Consider the following 20,224-nt stretch of genomic DNA (forward strand, 5'->3'; position numbering starts at 1 on the left):
GCCACGCGTGTACATGCGTGAGGGTGTCAGGAGCCGCGCGTATACGTACATACGTGTAGGTTTCAGGTGCCGCGCGTATACATACGTGTGTGTGTCAGGAGCCGAGCGTGTACGTACATGTGTGTGTCAGGAGCAACGCGCGTGTGTGTCAGGAGCCACACGTGTGCATACGTGTGTGTGTCAGGTGCCACACATGTACGTACGTACATACGTACATACGTACGTACGTACGTACGTACGTGTGTGTGTGTGTGTGTGTGTCAGGTGCCGCGCGTGTACGTGTGTGTGTCAAGTGCCGCTTGTGTACGTACGTATGTGTGTGCCTGGAGCCGCGCGTGTACATACATGTGTGTGTGTGTGTCTCAGGTGCTGTTCGTGTATGTGTGTGTCTCAGGTGCTGCACGTGTATATGTGTGTATTTCAGGTGCTGCATTTGTATGCGTCAGCTGCCACGTGGGTGTCAGGTGTTGAGCGTGTATGTGTTTGTGTCAGCTGTCGCATCTGTATGTGTGTGACTGTCAGGTGCTGCGCGTGTATGTGTGTGTCAGGTGCTGTTCATGTATGTGGGAGTGGCAGGTGCTGCATGTGTATACGAGTGTGTGTGAGGTGCTGCGAGTGTATGTGTGTGTTAGGTGCTCTGAGTGTATATGATTGTGTGTCAGGTGCTGTGCGTGTGTGCGTTAAATGCCACATGTATATATGTGTGTCAGGTGCTGCGTGTGTGTGTGTGTGTGTGTCAGGTGCTGCATGTTTGTATGTGTGTGTGTGTGTGTCAGGTGCTGCATGTCTGTATGTGTGTGTGTGTCAGGCGCTGCATGTCTGTGTGTGTGTGTGTGTGTGTGTCAGGTGCTGCATGTCTGTATATGTGTGTGGGTGTGTCAGGTGATGCATGTCTGTGTGTGTGGGTGTGTCAGGTGATGCATGTGTGTGTGGGTGTGTCAGGTGCTGCATGTCTGTGTGTGTGTGTGGGTGTGTGTGTCTGTCAGGTGCTGCATGTGTGTGTCAGGTGCTGCATGTCTGCGTGTGTGTGTGTCAGGCGCTGTATGTCTGCGTGTGTGTGTCAGGCGCTGCATATCTGTGTCAGGTGCTGTGTGTGTGTGTGTGTGTGTGCGCGTGTCTGTCAGGTGCTGCGTGTCTGCGTGTGTGTCAGGTGCTGCGTGTCTGCGTGTGTGTCAGGCGCTGCGTGTCTGCGTGTGTGTCAGGCGCTGCGTGTCTGCGTGTGTGTCAGGCGCTGCGTGTCTGCGTGTGTGTCAGGCGCTGCGTGTCTGTCAGGCGCTGCGTGTCTGTCAGGCGCTGCGTGTCTGCGTGTGTGTCAGGCGCTGCGTGTGTGTCAGGCGCTGCGTGTCTGCGTGTGTGTCAGGCGCTGCGTGTCTGTCAGGCGCTGCATGTCTGTCAGGCGCTGCGTGTCTGCGTGTGTGTCAGGCGCTGCGTGTGTGTCAGGCGCTGCGTGTGTGTCAGGCGCTGCGTGTCTGCGTGTGTGTCAGGCGCTGCGTGTCTGCATGTGTGTCAGGCGCTGCGTGTGTGTCAGGCGCTGCGTGTGTGCGTGTGTGTCAGGCGCTGCGTGTCTGCGTGTGTGTCAGGCGCTGCGTGTCTGCGTGTGTGTCAGGCTCTGCGGGAGTGTCAGGCGCTGCGTGTGTGTCAGGCGCTGCGTGTGTGTCAGGCGCTGCGTGTCTGCGTGTGTGTCAGGCGCTGCGTGTCTGCGTGTGTGTCAGGCGCTGCGTGTCTGCGTGTGTGTCAGGCGCTGCGTGTCTGCGTGTTTGTGTGTCAGGTGCTGCATGTGTGTGTCAGGTGCTGCGTGTGTGTGTGTCAGATGCTGCGTGTCTGCGTGTGTGTCAGGTGCTGCGCGTGAGTATGTCAGGTGCTGCGTATGTCAGGAGCATGTGAGTGTCAGGTGCGTGTGTGTGTCAGGCGCTGCGTGTGTCAGGCGCTGCGTGTGTCAGGCGCTGCCTGTGCGTGTGTGTCAGGCGCTGCCTGTGCGTCAGGCGCTGCGTGTCTGTGTGTGTCAGGCGCTGCGTGTCTGTGTGTGTCAGGCGCTGCGTGTCTGTGTGTGTCAGGCGCTGCGTGTGTGTCAGGCGCTGCCTGTGCGTGTGTGCCAGGCGCTGCCTGTGCGTGTGTGCCAGGCGCTGCCTGTGCGTGTGTGTCAGGCGCCGCGTGTCTGTCAGGCGCCGCGTGTCTGTCAGGCGCCGCGTGTGCGTCAGGCGCCGCGTGTGCGTCAGGCGCCGCGTGTGAGTCAGGCGCCGCGTGTGCGTCAGGCGCCGCATGTCTATGTGCGTCAGGCGCCGCGTGTGAGTGTGTGCGTGTGTGTTAGGTCCGTGTGAGTGTCAGGTGCTGCGTCTGTGTGTGCGTGTGTCAGGTGCTGCGTGTGTGTCAGGTGCTGCGTGTGAGTGCGCGTGTGTCAGGTCCGTGTGAGTGTCAGGTGCTGTGTGTGTGTCAGGTGCTGTGTGTGTGCGTGTGTGTCAGGTGCTGTGTGTGTGTGTGTGTGTGTGTGTGTGTGTGTCAGGTGCTGTGTGTGTGCGTGTGTGTCAGGCGCTGCATATGCGTATGCGTGTCAGGCGTTGCATGTCTGTGTGTCTCAGGCGCTGCGTGTCTGGGGGGGGGTGGCCGGACACACAGCAGAGAGGGGTGGGGTGGCTGGACACACAGCAGAGAGGGGAGGGTGACCGGACACACGGCAGGGAGGGGAGGGGGTAGGGGGTGGCCGAACACAGCGGGAAGAGGGGGGAGTTGCCGAACACACAGCAGGGGAGGGGAGGGGATGGTGGCCAGACAAACAGCAGGGGAGGGGAGGGTAGGCCGGACACACAGCAGGTGAGGGGGGGGTGGCTGGACACACAGCAGGGAGGGGAGGGTGGCCGGACAAACAGCAGGGAGGGGGGGGGGGTAGGCCGGACACACAGCAGGGGAGGGGGGGTGGCTGGACACACAGCAGGTGAGGGGGGGCTGGACACACAGCAGGTGAGGGGGGGGCTGGACACACAGCAGGTGAGGGGGGGGGTGGACACACAGCAGGTGAGGGGGGGGCTGGACACACAGCAGGTGAGGGGGGGGCTGGACACACAGCAGGTGAGGGGGGGGCTGGACACACAGCAGGTGAGGGGGGGGCTGGACACACAGCAGGTGAGGGGGGGGCTGGACACGCAGCAGGTGAGGGGGGGGGGGCTGGACACGCAGCAGGGGAGGGGGGGGTAGGCCGGACACACAGCAGGGAAGGGGAGGGTGGCCGGACACACAGCAGGGGAGGGGAGGGTGGCCGGACACACAGCAGGGGAGGGGAGGGTGGCCGGACACACAGCAGGGGAGGGGAGGGTGGCCGGACACACAGCAGGGGAGGGGAGGGTGGCCGGACACACAGCAGGGGAGGGGAGGGTGGCCGGACAAACAGCAGAGAGGGGGGGGGTAGGCCGGACACACAGCAGGGGAGGAGGGGGGGGCTGGACACACAGCAGGTGAGGGGGGGGCTGGACACACAGCAGGTGAGGGGGGGGGTAGGCCGGACACACAGCAGGGAGGGGGGGGGTAGGCCGCCGGACACACAGCAGGGGAGGGGAGGGTGGCCGGACAAACAGCAGGGAGGGGGGGTAGGCCGGACACACAGCAGGTGAGGGGGGGGTGGCTGGACACACAGCAGGTGAGGGGGGGGGGTCTGGACACACAGCAGGGAGGGGGGGTAGGCCGGCACAAACAGCAGGGAGGGGGGGGGGGTAGGCCGGACACACAGCAGGGGGGGGGGGGCTGGACACACAGCAGGGGGGGGGTAGGCTGGACACACAGCAGGTGAGGGGGGGGTGGCTGGACACACAGCAGGGAGGGGGGGGGTAGGCCGGACACACAGCAGGTGAGGGGGGGGGGCTGGACACACAGCAGGTGAGGGGGGGGGGGCTGGACACACAGCAGGTGAGGGGGGGGGGTAGGCCGGACACACAGCAGGTGACGGGGGGGGGTGGCTGGACACACAGCAGGGAGGGAAGGGGGTAGGGGGGTGGCCTTATTATAATAACCGTGTGGGGGAGGAGTCTGCGGCGGTGGGTGAATGAGATGTGGGGGCAGGCTGCTAAGGGTGCAGGGGAGGAGGGGAAGGGAGCCGGATGGATCTGAATGTGAGCCGCACGTAAGGGACCATACTGATCCTCCCCACCTCAGCCCGCTGGTGCTGCTGCTGCCTGACTTCTTCCGTGCAGCACAGCTGTCTTCTCCGGCTGCCGCTCCCGCTTCAGGTGTGGGGGTACCACACCGCTCAGTAGGCAAGCGCTGTCAGTCAGGAGTCAGCGCTGCACCGGATGTCTCTTCTGGATGTCCTCTGACTTTCTCCTGCGGCGCAACTCCAGCTATTCCTCCCGCTGCGGCTCCCACTTCGGGTAAGGGGACCATATTGCTCAGTAGTGAGCACTTTCGGTAAGCCTGCGGCTGCTATGCCGCTACCCCTCTCCTCCACAGTCCTAATGGGTCGCTGCAGTCTGTAAGGGACCGCAGGTGCACACACCCAGGAACCGCTGGCTCTCCTCCCGCCGCCAGCAGCTACTTTTATAACCTCAGCCTGCACGAGACCCCTTCCCTCACTCACTCTCGCTCGCTCTCCTGGCGGCCACTGCGCAGCCACAACAAATTGAAAAGCCCTATCTCTATAATGGGGCATATTTCTCTTAATTAAAAAAACCCTATAACTTTCTGAAAAACCACAACCCCAAAAGGCACTACGCTGGGGCATACTCTATCTAGTAAAACAAACCCCAAGTCTTAATTCGTCCTCTATCCGGAGTTATGCCTTCCCAAAAAATATCTAATTCACTCTATAGGAAAACGGTGTCAAAAAGCCACAAAGGAAGTCACAGAAAAAAACTGACAGTTGGAATTTTAGCTTACTCCCAATTCCTCATTTTTTATTATTTTGCCCTGAAATTTGGCATGCAGCACCGGGTGACGATTCTACACGCCCATGCCAAATTTCAGCTCAGTATGTCCAATCAGTTTTGAGGTGTAGCCCCTCAAACACCATGCCCCCATCTCAGAAGTTCCCTATGGGAGAATTCCGTTTGTTCGATTCAGCCTTAATATAAGGGCACGACCGTGCCCTTATAATATGTATCTATCTATCTATCTATCTATCTATCTATCTATCTATCTATCTATCTATCGTATGTGTGTGTATATATACATCTATACATACATGCGCTAACACCTGGACATACACTGATGTACCCACACCTAATATCCATACATACACGCCCTGACACCTGGACATACACCAACATTCCCACACCTGCATCTATACATACACATGCTGACACCTGGACATACACCAACATACAAGCACCTGCATCTATATATACACGCGCTGACAAATGGACATACACCGACGTACCCACACTTGCATCTATACATACATGCACTGACATCTGGACATACAAGCACCTGCATCTATACATACACGCGCTGACACCTGAACCTACACTGACCTTCCCACACCTGCATCTATACATACACATTCTGACACCTGGACATACACAGACGTACCCACACCTGCATCTATACATACACGCGTTGACACCTGGACGTACACTGACGTACACACACCTACATCTATATATGCATGGATGCAAATGTGGGTACGTCTGTATACGTCCAGGTGTTAGCATGTGTATGTATAGATGTTAGGTGTGGGTACATCAGTGTATGTCCAGGTGTCAGCACATGTATGTATAGATTCACATGTGGGTAAGCCGGTGTACGTCCACGTGTCAGCATGTGTAGGTATAGATGCAGGTGTGGGTACGTTGGTGTACGTTTAGGGGTCAGCGTGTTAATGTATAGATGTTGGTGTGTGTATGTCAGTGTACGTACAGATATAGGTGTGTGTATGTATGTATGTATGTATGTATGTATGTGTATAGAGGAAGGTGTGATACATACATATAACACATACATGATAGATACATACATATATCACACACACGATAGATAGATAGATAGATAGATAGATAGATAGATAGATAGATAGATAGATAGATAGATAGAACACATACATACAAGATAGATACATACATACATACATGATAGATACATATATATACACACACATACGATAGATAGATAGATAGATAGATAGATAGATAGATAGATAGATAGATAGATAGATAGATAGATACATACATATATATATATATATATATCACAAACATACATGATTCATACATATATCACACACACATACATGATACATACATGAGAAAGACCTGGGATGGTGATGAGGCCAGGGCCCCCTGCTGATGTTGCGTTGAGGAAGGCAGTGTTCCATCTATCTATCGTATGTGTGTGTATATATATGTATCTATCATGTATGTATGTATGTATGTATCTATCTTGTATGTATGTGTTCTATCTATCTATCTATCTATCTATCTATCTATCGTGTGTGTGATATATGTATGTATCTATCATGTATGTGTTATATGTATGTATCACACCTTCCTCTATACATATACATACATACATACATACACACACCTATATCTGTACGTACACTGACATACACACACCAACATCTATACATTAACACGCTGACCCCTAAACGTACACCAACGTACCCACACCTGCATCTATACCTACACATGCTGACACGTGGACGTACACCGGCTTACCCACATGTGAATCTATACATACATGTGCTGACACCTGGACATACACTGATGTACCCACACCTAACATCTATACATACACATGCTAACACCTGGACGTATACAGACGTACCCACATTTGCATCCATGCATATATAGATGTAGGTGTGTGTACGTCAGTGTACGTCCAGGTGTCAACGCGTGTATGTATAGATGCAGGTGTGGGTACGTCTGTGTATGTCCAGGTGTCAGAATGTGTATGTATAGATGCAGGTGTGGGAAGGTCAGTGTAGGTTCAGGTGTCAGCGCGTGTATGTATAGATGCAGGTGCTTGTATGTCCAGATGTCAGTGCATGTATGTATAGATGCAAGTGTGGGTACGTCGGTGTATGTCCATTTGTCAGCGCGTGTATATATAGATGCAGGTGCTTGTATGTTGGTGTATGTCCAGGTGTCAGCATGTGTATGTATAGATGCAGGTGTGGGAATGTTGGTGTATGTCCAGGTGTCAGGGCGTGTATGTATGGATATTAGGTGTGGGTACATCAGTGTATGTCCAGGTGTTAGCGCATGTATGTATAGATGTATATATACACACACATACGATAGATAGATAGATAGATAGATAGATAGATAGATAGATAGATAGATAGATAGATAGATAGATAGATAGATAGATACATATTATAAGGGCACGGTCGTGCCCTTATATTAAGGCTGAATCGAACAAACGGAATTCTCCCATAGGGAACTTCTGAGATGGGGGCATGGTGTTTGAGGGGCTACACCTCAAAACTGATTGGACATACTGAGCTGAAATTTGGCATGGGCGTGTAGAATCGTCACCCGGTGCTGCATGCCAAATTTCAGGGCAAAATAATAAAAAATGAGGAATTGGGAGTAAGCTAAAATTCCAACTGTCAGTTTTTTTCTGTGACTTCCTTTGTGGCTTTTTGACACCGTTTTCCTATAGAGTGAATTAGATATTTTTTGGGAAGGCATAACTCCGGATAGAGGACGAATTAAGACTTGGGGTTTGTTTTACTAGATAGAGTATGCCCCAGCGTAGTGCCTTTTGGGGTTGTGGTTTTTCAGAAAGTTATAGGGTTTTTTTAATTAAGAGAAATATGCCCCATTATAGAGATAGGGCTTTTCAATTTGTTGTGGCTGCGCAGTGGCCGCCAGGAGAGCGAGCGAGAGTGAGTGAGGGAAGGGGTCTCGTGCAGGCTGAGGTTATAAAAGTAGCTGCTGGCGGCGGGAGGAGAGCCAGCGGTTCCTGGGTGTGTGCACCTGCGGTCCCTTACAGACTGCAGCGACCCATTAGGACTGTGGAGGAGAGGGGTAGCGGCATAGCAGCCGCAGGCTTACCGAAAGTGCTCACTACTGAGCAATATGGTCCCCTTACCCGAAGTGGGAGCCGCAGCGGGAGGAATAGCTGGAGTTGCGCCGCAGGAGAAAGTCAGAGGACATCCAGAAGAGACATCCGGTGCAGCGCTGACTCCTGACTGACAGCGCTTGCCTACTGAGCGGTGTGGTACCCCCACACCTGAAGCGGGAGCGGCAGCCGGAGAAGACAGCTGTGCTGCACGGAAGAAGTCAGGCAGCAGCAGCACCAGCGGGCTGAGGTGGGGAGGATCAGTATGGTCCCTTACGTGCGGCTCACATTCAGATCCATCCGGCTCCCTTCCCCTCCTCCCCTGCACCCTTAGCAGCCTGCCCCCACATCTCATTCACCCACCGCCGCAGACTCCTCCCCCACACGGTTATTATAATAAGGCCACCCCCCTACCCCCTTCCCTCCCTGCTGTGTGTCCAGCCACCGCCCCCCTCACCTGCTGTGTGTCCGGCCTACCCCCCCCCCCCCTCACCTGCTGTGTGTCCAGCCCCCCCCCCCTCACCTGCTGTGTGTCCAGCCCCCCCCCCTCACCTGCTGTGTGTCCGGCCTACCCCCCCCTCCCTGCTGTGTGTCCAGCCACCCCCCCTCACCTGCTGTGTGTCCGGCCTACCCCCCCCCTGCTGTGTGTCCAGCCCCCCCCCCCCTCCCTGCTGTGTGTCCGGCCTACCCCCCCCCCCTCCCTGCTGTTTGTGCCGGCCTACCCCCCCCTCCCTGCTGTGTGTCCAGACCCCCCCCCTCACCTGCTGTGTGTCCAGCCACCCCCCCCCTCACCTGCTGTGTGTCCGGCCTACCCCCCCCTCCCTGCTGTTTGTCCGGCCACCCTCCCCTCCCCTGCTGTGTGTCCGGCGGCCTACCCCCCCCCTCCCTGCTGTGTGTCCGGCCTACCCCCCCCTCACCTGCTGTGTGTCCAGCCCCCCCCTCACCTGCTGTGTGTCCAGCCCCCCCCTCCTCCCCTGCTGTGTGTCCGGCCTACCCCCCCCCCCTCTCTGCTGTTTGTCCGGCCACCCTCCCCTCCCCTGCTGTGTGTCCGGCCACCCTCCCCTCCCCTGCTGTGTGTCCGGCCACCCTCCCCTGCTGTGTGTCCGGCCACCCTCCCCTCCCCTGCTGTGTGTCCGGCCACCCTCCCCTCCCCTGCTGTGTGTCCGGCCACCCTCCCCTTCCCTGCTGTGTGTCCGGCCTACCCCCCCCCCCCTCCCCTGCTGCGTGTCCAGCCCCCCCCCTCACCTGCTGCGTGTCCAGCCCCCCCCTCACCTGCTGTGTGTCCAGCCCCCCCCTCACCTGCTGTGTGTCCAGCCCCCCCCCTCACCTGCTGTGTGTCCAGCCCCCCCCTCACCTGCTGTGTGTCCAGCCCCCCCCTCACCTGCTGTGTGTCCACCCCCCCCTCACCTGCTGTGTGTCCAGCCCCCCCCCTCACCTGCTGTGTGTCCAGCCCCCCCTCACCTGCTGTGTGTCCAGCCACCCCCCCCTCCCCTGCTGTGTGTCCGGCCTACCCCCCCCCTCCCTGCTGTTTGTCCGGCCACCCTCCCCTCCCCTGCTGTGTGTCCTGCCTACCCCCCCTCCCTGCTGTGTGTCCAGCCAACCCCCCCCCTCACCTGCTGTGTGTCCGGCCTACCCTCCCCTCCCCTGCTGTTTGTCTGGCCACCATCCCCTCCCCTCCCCTGCTGTGTGTTCGGCAACTCCCCCCTCTTCCCGCTGTGTTCGGCCACCCCCTCCCCCCTCCCCTCCCTGCCGTGTGTCCGGTCACCCTCCCCTCTCTGCTGTGTGTCCAGCCACCCCACCCCTCTCTGCTGTGTGTCCGGCCACCCCCCCCAGACACGCAGCGCCTGAGACACACAGACATGCAACGCCTGACACGCATACGCATATGCAGCGCCTGACACACACGCACACACACAGCACCTGACACACACACACACACACACACACACACAGCACCTGACACACACGCACACACACAGCACCTGACACACACACAGCACCTGACACTCACACGGACCTGACACACGCGCACTCACACGCAGCACCTGACACACACGCAGCACCTGACACACGCACACACAGACGCAGCACCTGACACTCACACGGACCTAACACACACGCACACACTCACACGCGGCGCCTGACGCACATAGACATGCGGCGCCTGAAGCACACGCGGCGCCTGACTCACACGCGGCGCCTGACGCACACGCGGCGCCTGACGCACACGCGGCGCCTGACGCACACGCGGCGCCTGACAGACACGCGGCGCCTGACACACACGCACAGGCAGCGCCTGGCACACACGCACAGGCAGCGCCTGGCACACACGCACAGGCAGCGCCTGACACACACGCAGCGCCTGACACACACAGACACGCAGCGCCTGACACACACAGACACGCAGCGCCTGACACACACAGACACGCAGCGCCTGACGCACAGGCAGCGCCTGACACACACGCACAGGCAGCGCCTGACACACGCAGCGCCTGACACACGCAGCGCCTGACACACACACGCACCTGACACTCACATGCTCCTGACATACGCAGCACCTGACATACTCACGCGCAGCACCTGACACACACGCAGACACGCAGCATCTGACACACACACACGCAGCACCTGACACACACACGCAGCACCTGACACACAAACACGCAGACACGCAGCGCCTGACACACACGCAGACACGCAGCGCCTGACACACACGCAGACACGCAGCGCCTGACACACACGCAGACACGCAGCGCCTGACACACACGCAGCGCCTGACACACACGCAGCGCCTGACACTCCCGCAGAGCCTGACACACACGCAGACACGCAGCGCCTGACACACACGCAGACACGCAGCGCCTGACACACACGCACACACGCAGCGCCTGACACACACGCAGCGCCTGACACACACGCAGACACGCAGCGCCTGACACACACGCAGACACGCAGCGCCTGACACACACGCAGCGCCTGACACACACGCAGCGCCTGACACACACGCAGACACGCAGCGCCTGACAGACACGCAGCGCCTGACAGACACGCAGCGCCTGACACACACGCAGACACGCAGCGCCTGACACACACGCAGCGCCTGACACACACGCAGACACGCAGCGCCTGACAGACACGCAGCGCCTGACAGACACGCAGCGCCTGACACACACGCAGACACGCAGCGCCTGACACACACGCAGACACGCAGCGCCTGACACACACGCAGACACGCAGCGCCTGACACACACGCAGACACGCAGCACCTGACACACACGCAGACACGCAGCACCTGACAGACACGCGCAAACACACACACACACACACAGCACCTGACACAGATATGCAGCGCCTGACACACACACGCAGACATACAGCGCCTGACACACACACACGCAGACATGCAGCACCTGACACACACATGCAGCACCTGACAGACACACACACCCACACACACACACAGACATGCAGCACCTGACACACCCACACACACATGCATCACCTGACACACCCACACACACAGACATGCATCACCTGACACACCCACACACATATACAGACATGCAGCACCTGACACACACACACACACACACACACACAGACATGCAGCGCCTGACACACACACACATACAGACATGCAGCACCTGACACACACACACACACACATACAAACATGCAGCACCTGACACACACACACACACACGCAGCACCTGACACACATATATACATGTGGCATTTAACGCACACACGCACAGCACCTGACACACAATCATATACACTCAGAGCACCTAACACACACATACACTCGCAGCACCTCACACACACTCGTATACACACGCAGCACCTGCCACTCACACATATATACACATGCAGCACCTGCCACTCCCACATACATGAACAGCACCTGACACACACATACACGCGCAGCACCTGACAGTCACACACATACAGATGCGACAGCTGACACAAACACATACACGCTCAACACCTGACACCCACGTGGCAGCTGACGCATACAAATGCAGCACCTGAAATACACACATATACACGTGCAGCACCTGAGACACACACATACACGAACAGCACCTGAGACACACACACACACATGTATGTACACGCGCGGCTCCAGGCACACACATACGTACGTACACACGCGGCACTTGACACACACACGTACACGCGCGGCACCTGACACACACACACACACACACGTACGTACGTACGTACGTACGTACGTACGTACGTACGTACATGTGTGGCACCTGACACACACACGTATGCACACGTGTGGCTCCTGACACACACGCGCGTTGCTCCTGACACACACATGTACGTACACGCTCGGCTCCTGACACACACACGTATGTATACGCGCGGCACCTGAAACCTACACGTATGTACGTATACGCGCGGCTCCTGACACCCTCACGCATGTACACGCGTGGCTCCTGGCACACACACACACACACACACGTACGTACACGCGCGGCACCTGACACATACACGCGTGTACGTACACACATGCACAGCACCTGACATACACACATGTAGGTACGCGCCACCTGACACACACACACGTACACGCACGACACCTGACACACACACGTACGTACGTACGTACGTACGTACGCGCACGGCACCTGACACACACGTACATACTAGTGATGAGTGGGTTCGGTTCGTCGGAATCCGGACCCCCCGAACTTCACCCATTTTACATGGGTCCGAGGCAGGTTCGAACCTTCCCGCCTTGCTCGGCTAACCCGAGCGCGCCCGTACGTCATCATCCCGCTGTCGGATTCCCGCGAGATTCGGATGTCTGCATTCGTGGAAAGGGGTCCCATGTGTAAACATGGGACCCCTTTCAGTCCGTCTGGTCCGGGTGTTCGGTTTGTTGTTTTGCCAAGTACGTGGATTTAATCTGGAACCTGGATCAGGTGAGTATAATTATCTTTTATTTTCAGGTACCCGTGGATTCTACTTGGAGAAGAGGACCGACTGCTTCGTGTCAACATAGGTAAGTATGTGTGTGTCGGCAGGTGTGAAATAAAGTTATACTTTCACGGTGTCTGTGTCCTGTTTTTATTTGGGTATTTTTTCCCCAGTAGAACTACAGGTACCAGCGGGCCCGTTTTTCTCCCGCATGCTGGTACTTGTGGTTCTCAAAGTACCAGATTGAGGGGGAGGCTTGCTGGGACTTGTAGTACTACTGGAAAAAACAATATTCTTTCAATTTTCTCAAGGCTATCAGCCTCCCATCCGCAGCCCTCGGGCTTCAGCCCTGGCCCTTGGGTGGCTGGGGGGGGGACCCCTTGATTGAAGGGGTCCCCACTCCCCCAGGGTACCCCGGCCAGGGGTGACTAGTTGGATATTTAATGCCACGGCCGCAGGGCACTGTATAAAAGTGACCCCCGGCTGTGGCATTATCTGTCCAGCTAGTGGAGCCCGATGCTGGTGTAAAAATAATGGGGGACCCTACTCTTTTTGTCCCCCGTATTTTTTGCACCAGCACCAGGCGCAGAGCCCGGAGCTGGTTTTAAAAATACGGGGGATCCCCTGTCCGTTTTTCCCCCGGATTTTTAGAACCAGGACCGGCTCGAAGAGCCCGAGGCTGGTTATGCTTTGGAGGGGGGACCCCACGCAATTTTTCTTTTCCGGGTTTTTCACATTCCATTTAAAAAAAAATAATAATAATAATAATCTTTTAAAAAATATATAAATAATACTTGTGCCTCCAAAAAAGACAAATAAAGTACCTAATCCCTTCTAATATAAATAGATATGCTATTACCCCAAAAAAAACATGTTTTAAATTTTTTTTATTAGATTCCGCCTGCAAAGTGTGGCGGATTGAAAATGACGAATTTACTGTTTAAAAGCACTGTTGTCGAATTTACAAACTTCAATTGAATATACTTTTGTTGAATTGCCGCATTTATTTTGTACCATTGCAGAAAAGTCGAATTTGTCAAATGTCGAATTTTAAAAAGTCGAATTTTGAAAGGATGCAAGAATAGGCCCCGCCCCCTTCTTCACATCAGCCGTCCCCTTCTACCCCTGTACATTGCTCTCTCCTGTCTGTGCTCTCTCCCGTCTGTAGGACTAGGCCCCGCCCCCTTCTTACCCTCCAGTGACTGCTCTCTCCTGACAAGTGGACCAGGCCTGCCCCCTACACGCTGCTGGTGTCTTCATTGTTACTTGGTCTGGAGCTCCGTTGGGGAGAGAACTCACGTGAGCTCATTAAGAATGAGGAACTGGGATGTTTTAATTTTATTGTGAGTAGTGTAGTGTGGTGATGTAGTATGTTGTATGGGGGGTATAGTGTAACTATGAAGTGCAGCATATGGGAGGGCTATAGCATAGTGATGTAGTGTGGCATATGGGGGGTGGTAGCGCATAGGCGTGCGTACAGGGGGTGCCTGGTGCGCACAGGCACTCCCTAATGTCCAGCACCGCTGCACGCCACGCTTGCTGTGGCACAGTGATCGCTGAGTGTGTGATCGGTGGAGCCTAGCCTGTAGCTCATTTCCGTACCTCCCACCACCGCTGCGCCCGCCCCCCCCTCTGCCTGCTGCTAATACTATGCTGAGTGCATTCGTCGGCGGCCTCACTGGGGGGACTGGTGTCACCTTGCAATGTGACGTGGTGATGTCCGCCTATGCTCTCCTCCCGCCCACCCGTGCTTTCCTCCCGCTGCGGTCTCTCAGTCCTAGTGTGCCGCGGCTGCCACACCACTGGCAGTGTTCCTCTAGGGGGGACTGGGAGCCGCCGGCAGACACATTCTGCTGAGACTTACTTGTCAGTGCGGGTTCCGGATGGCAGGCGGCGGGTGGGAGGGCAGACGGGGAGCAGGTGTCACAAGGAGTGTGTGGGTAACTAATTCACAATACTTCCGCTCAACGTGGCACTGCTGGTCCTTCATCTCCCATGTCTCTTCACCAGGTGGCGGGCGGCCCGGAAATTAAGTGATGTGTTGTGCAGCAGTCAGTGTGAAGTGACTGTGAGTAACACTGATGGTGCTGATGATGCTGCTGCAGAATCGGGAAGCAATTAATTCATAAATATAATGTACTCAGTGTATTATACATACATAAACATGTACATACGTGTATTTGTGTATACATGTATATACATGAGTGTGTGTGCATATATATATATATATATACAGCCAGTTCCCAGGAACAAAAGTCCTCCCCCGCTTCCGCTAAGTCCACAGCATGACGCTGGGGCTCCACTGGTGGAGCCAGGTGCGGTGGGGGCCCGTCTCAAGTGCTTCAGCAATCAGTGAGCTTGCTCACAGGTGGATCCCTGGATTCTACAAGTAGTGTCTCAGGGATTCAAGCTGGAATTCGAGACGTCGTCCCCTCGCCGTTTCCTAAAATCTGCCTTGCCAACATCTCCCTTGGACAGGGAGGCTGTGATAGAGGCAAATTCACAAGCTGTATTTGCAGCAGGTGATAGTCAAGGTACCCCTCCTTCAACAAGGAAGGGGTTACTATTCCACAATGTTTGTGGTACCGAAACCGGACGGTTCGGTGAGACCCATTTTAAATTTTAAATCTTTGAACACGTATATAAAACGGTTCAAGTTCAAGATGGAATCGCTCAGGGCGGTTATCTCAAGCCAGGAGGAAGGGGATTACATGGTATCACTGGACATCAAGGATGCTTACCTGCATGTCCCCATTTACTCTCCTCACCAGGAGTACCTCAGATTTGTGGTACAGGACTGTCATTCTGCGGCGGGACTGCCGCATTCTAGATCAGTAAAAGCCCATTCCACGAGGAAGGTGGGCTCTTCTTGGGCGGCTGCCCGAGGGGTCTCTGCTTTACTACTTTGCCGAGCTGCTACTTGGTCGGGGTCAAACACATTTGCAAGATTTTACAAGTTTGACACCCTGGCTGAGGAGGACCTGGAGTTCGCTCATTCGGTGCTGCAGAGTCATCCGCACTCTCCCTCCCGTTTGGGAGCTTTGATATAATCCCCATGGTCCTTACGGAGTCCCAGCATCCACTTAGGACGTCAGAGAAAATAAGATTTTACTCACCGGTAAATCTATTTCTCGTAGTCCGTAGTGGATGCTGGGCGCCCATCCCAAGTACTTGTACATAGTTATTGTTAACAAAAGGGTTATTGTTGAGAGCCATCTGTGCAGAGGCTCCGTTGTTGTCATACTGTTAACTGGGTATAATATCACGAGTTGTACGGTGTGATTGGTGTGGCTGGTATGAGTCTTACCCGGGATTCAAAATCCTTCCTTAGTGTCAGCTCTTCCGGGCACAGTATCCTAACTAAGGTCTGGAGGAGGGTCATAGGGGGAGGAGCCAGTGCACACCAGGTAGTCCTAAAGCTCTCTTTAGTTGTGCCAAGTCTCCTGCGGAGCCGCTATTCCCCATGGTCCTTACGGAGTCCCAGCATCCACTACGGACTACGAGAAATAGATTTACCGGTGAGTAAAATCTTATTATATATATATATATATATATATATATATGACTTGGGGTTTGTTTTATTAGATAGAGCATGTCCCTGTGAAGTGCCTTTTGGGGTTGTGGTTTTTCAGAAAGTTACAGGTTTTTTTTAATTAAGAGAAATATGCCCCATTATAGAGATCGGGCATTTCAATTTGTTGCCTGCGCAGTGGCCGCCAGCAGGGGGTGTACTAGAGTGCCTTCTCTTGAGAGCCGCAATATGGCCGCCTTCTCCCCGGTTATTCTGTAAATAGGAAAATAACCTCACAGGTTCACATAGGGCAGAGTTGCCACTACTAGTGCAGGGCTGTAACTTACAGTACTAAGGAAAAGCCATATACTAAAGCGGCACGGTGACCTCACCCCTCTCAGAGACACCAGGGCGCAGCACACTGGTACACACACCTGTTAGCTCAGGGCAGCACTATAGGACCCTCCTGTAATGCTGTGCTGGCGGCGTGTAGTGATCAGGGCACTGGGAGACTGGCTGGCTGGTCTCCGTCTCTGCTGCCTATAGAACTTCCACCTCTGTTATATATCAGGGCTGCTCTCCTGTTGTTATGATTCCAATACTCTGGTCTGGGGATATCTTATAGCAAGGACCTGAGTACTGGAACGTAATGCTTGGAAAGGGAGTGGGAACGGGAATAGCCCCTGGCGCCCTATCTCCGTTGTCTCGCCCGTGCTGTCAGAAATCTCTTGCGAGACTATGGTTGCTTGGGCCCATGGCAGCCGCGTTTGAAGGGCGGATTACGTCTGCCCAACTCCGATGCCCCCTCAGGTCTTAATGGGAGACCAAGAGAAATCCGAGACAGGGTGATAACAAGGGGCCCTCTACTAAACAACAAAGCCAGGGGCTCAAAACTAACTTTAAACTAGAGTATGTGCGGAAAACCGCCAGGGAAAAGGACAACCAAAATACCCACTTGTCCACTCTTCTACCCGGCACCGGCGAGTTCCGGAGAGGAGTGTGGGAGCGTAAACCTCCGCAAATGCACCAACACAGAATACAAAATAAAGCGGCCTAGGCCGCAGCACGCGGCAGAGCCGCCACTCACGAAAACCACACGAGATCCTCTAGCGACTGTTGCGGGTAAATGAGGACTGGAAGACTCCTTGGGAAGAGATGACAACACTAAGATTCAGGAACTCTGAGGACAGGAATGACCGGACACAGCAGAACTGGAACAGACGTCAGCAAACCAAAGCAGCATGCAGGAAGCTATTACCGGCGTCTGTGTGAAGCACTGAAAAGGTATTTAGCAGGGAGTCCTTCAATCAGAAGTTCAGAGCCTGATTAGCACAATGCCGTGCAGCTGCCTTGCTGCACGACCAGAAGACAAGTGTGTGTGTGTAGTTCACTTGATTGACCCTGCAAGGGGAGCGCAGTCCGTCCATGGCGTCCCCGTTGCTAGGGTCCAGGCGGCTCAGCGCGCCCGGCGTCCTAGCGTTGCTAGGGAGCCGGCGGCTAGCACGCTCGGCGTCCCTAGTTGCTAGGCGCCGGGCCGCGAGGACATCGCGGACCACGGCGCCTAACACCTGTGTGTTCTCTTCCTCTCCTACCTCACACTGGAACTGGCCGCCCAGAGAACGAGAGGGCAGCGGCTGACATCAGAGAGGGTGCAGCAATCTGTGTGGGCAGAGCCCCTCACAGCAAGGTGTCCTTATGCTGTGCCCCGTGTAATCACTGTGATCCATACAGACTCTCACCCTGGTATGCTCTCTATTATTTATTTTTTTACACTGCGGCATGCTCGAGGGAAGGGAGCAGGCACCACCCCACCGCCACTACTCCTCCGCCAGCATCACTGCCGAGCCGGTCAGTGTTCCGGCGGCAATGAGCAGTAGGCAGCCACCAGCAACAACAGTCAGGAAGCTGTTACTCCCGGCAGCAGTAGCGTCAAGCTGCAATTCAGCCAGCGGCACGATGATCCGGGAGACAGTGGCAGCACAGGGAAGCAGTACCCCCTCCAATCGCAGCACCAACTAGGAGACTGAGGCAGCAACCTGCCCCCAGCAGCAGCACCACCCTGATGATAGGTAAGATGCATTTTGGTGTCACAAGAAGGTGGCCGGAGTAGTGGCTGGCTGTGGTCACACCCCGGGGAAAAGTGATAGTGATTTCAGTGTTCCCTTGCGCGGGGATTGGATGTGTAGATGTATGGAGGCTATGTATGTATAGATGTGAGCGGCAGTGTGCGGATGTATGAGAGCGGCAGTGTGCGGATGTATGAGAGCGGCAATGTACGGATGTATGAGTGCGATGGTGTGCGGCTGTATGAGTGCGATGGTGTGCGGCTGTATGCGTGCGGCGGTGTGCGGCTGTAAGAGTGCGGCAGTGTGCGGCTGTAAGAGTACGGCTGTAAGAGTACGGCTGTAAGAGTGCGGCTGTAAGAGTACGGGGTTGTACGGATGTATGAGAGCGGGGTTGTACGGATGTATGAGAGCGGGGTTGTACGGATGTATGAGAGCGGGGTTGTACGGATGTATGAGAGCGGGGTTGTACGGATGTATGAGAGCGGCAGTGTATGGATGTATGAGAGCAACAGTGTACAGTTGTGTGAGAGCGGCAGTGTGCGGATGTATGAGAGTGGCGGTGTACGGATGTATGAGAGCGGCAGTGTATGGATGGCAGCGTCATAGGGAGGGATGTCGGAATGCTGTTATAGGGTTCCTAATACAAAATGCCACGTTGGGCTTGATGGGCAGGTAGTGAAGCAAGCACACCCAAATTGGCATCTGACGTCGCCTGCAGTCCACACTGTTGTGAGGAGTCAGAGTTAATTTTGACTGTGTAGTGTACTCACAGAGGACCTACCGCCCGTCCCCTCCTCGCATCTGAGCAGCAGGTCAGGCTCTTATTTTCTTTTTAATCAGGAGAGGCCGAGTGAACTGTGAGCAGGGGGGCAGAGCTACATGGGACCCAGAGGGGCTGCTGTGCTGTCAGAGAGGGAGAGGAAGAGAGAGATGAAGCTACTGCAGATCCCCAGCTGATTGTGAGGTGCCGGGTTGAAGGGTGATGTGATCACACTTCTCCCTCGCTGCCGCTGGGGACCGCATCTAGGCTTCCTCCATTGAGGGCATGCGGTGCAGCAGTGGGCAGCATGTAATGAGTTTGTCTGACTCATTATACTGCTGCCTGTTGTGGACACCTCCGTCCGTACGGACTGGTGTACATGCCCAGCACAGAGGTGACAGTGTTGGTGGAAGTGCTGCCCAGTTCTGACCCTGCAGGCCTCCCTGATCTGACTGCGGCCGCTGCTACTGCTGCGGCCCGAAACCCCTGCCGGTCCCCCCCATAGACTTCTGCCTGTCCAGCGCTGAGGTACTAGGGGTATCCCAGCTACGGGAAGGGTATGTCTCTGGCTTTCTCTCCGGCAGGGGAAGGTGACAGCGGCGGAGGAAGTGTTGCCCACCTCAGACACTGCAGGCCTCCCCGATCCAGCTGCGGCCACAGCTGATGCTGCCAGAACCCCCTGCTGGTCTCCTTTGTTGACTGCCGCATGGCCAGTGCTGAAGTACTGGGGGTAGGCCAGCTACGGGAAGAGTGTATCTGCCTCGGGCTCTCTCTCTCTGTCAGGGGAAGGAAGGGCTGATTCTCTGGCACAACAGGGAGGGCTAGGCTGCAGGAACACAGCACTGGAAGAAACAGGAGGCCGAACTCATGACCAAAAAGTGAGCAGTGCAGTGATCAGCCCCCTAGTCTTTCCCTCTCTCTGGGTGCAGAGCTGTATTCTACAGAGAGAGCTGGGATGGGAAGAAGGGG

This window comes from Pseudophryne corroboree, unplaced genomic scaffold (assembly GCF_028390025.1).
Source record: "Pseudophryne corroboree isolate aPseCor3 unplaced genomic scaffold, aPseCor3.hap2 scaffold_519, whole genome shotgun sequence".
NCBI lineage: Eukaryota > Metazoa > Chordata > Amphibia > Anura > Myobatrachidae > Pseudophryne > Pseudophryne corroboree.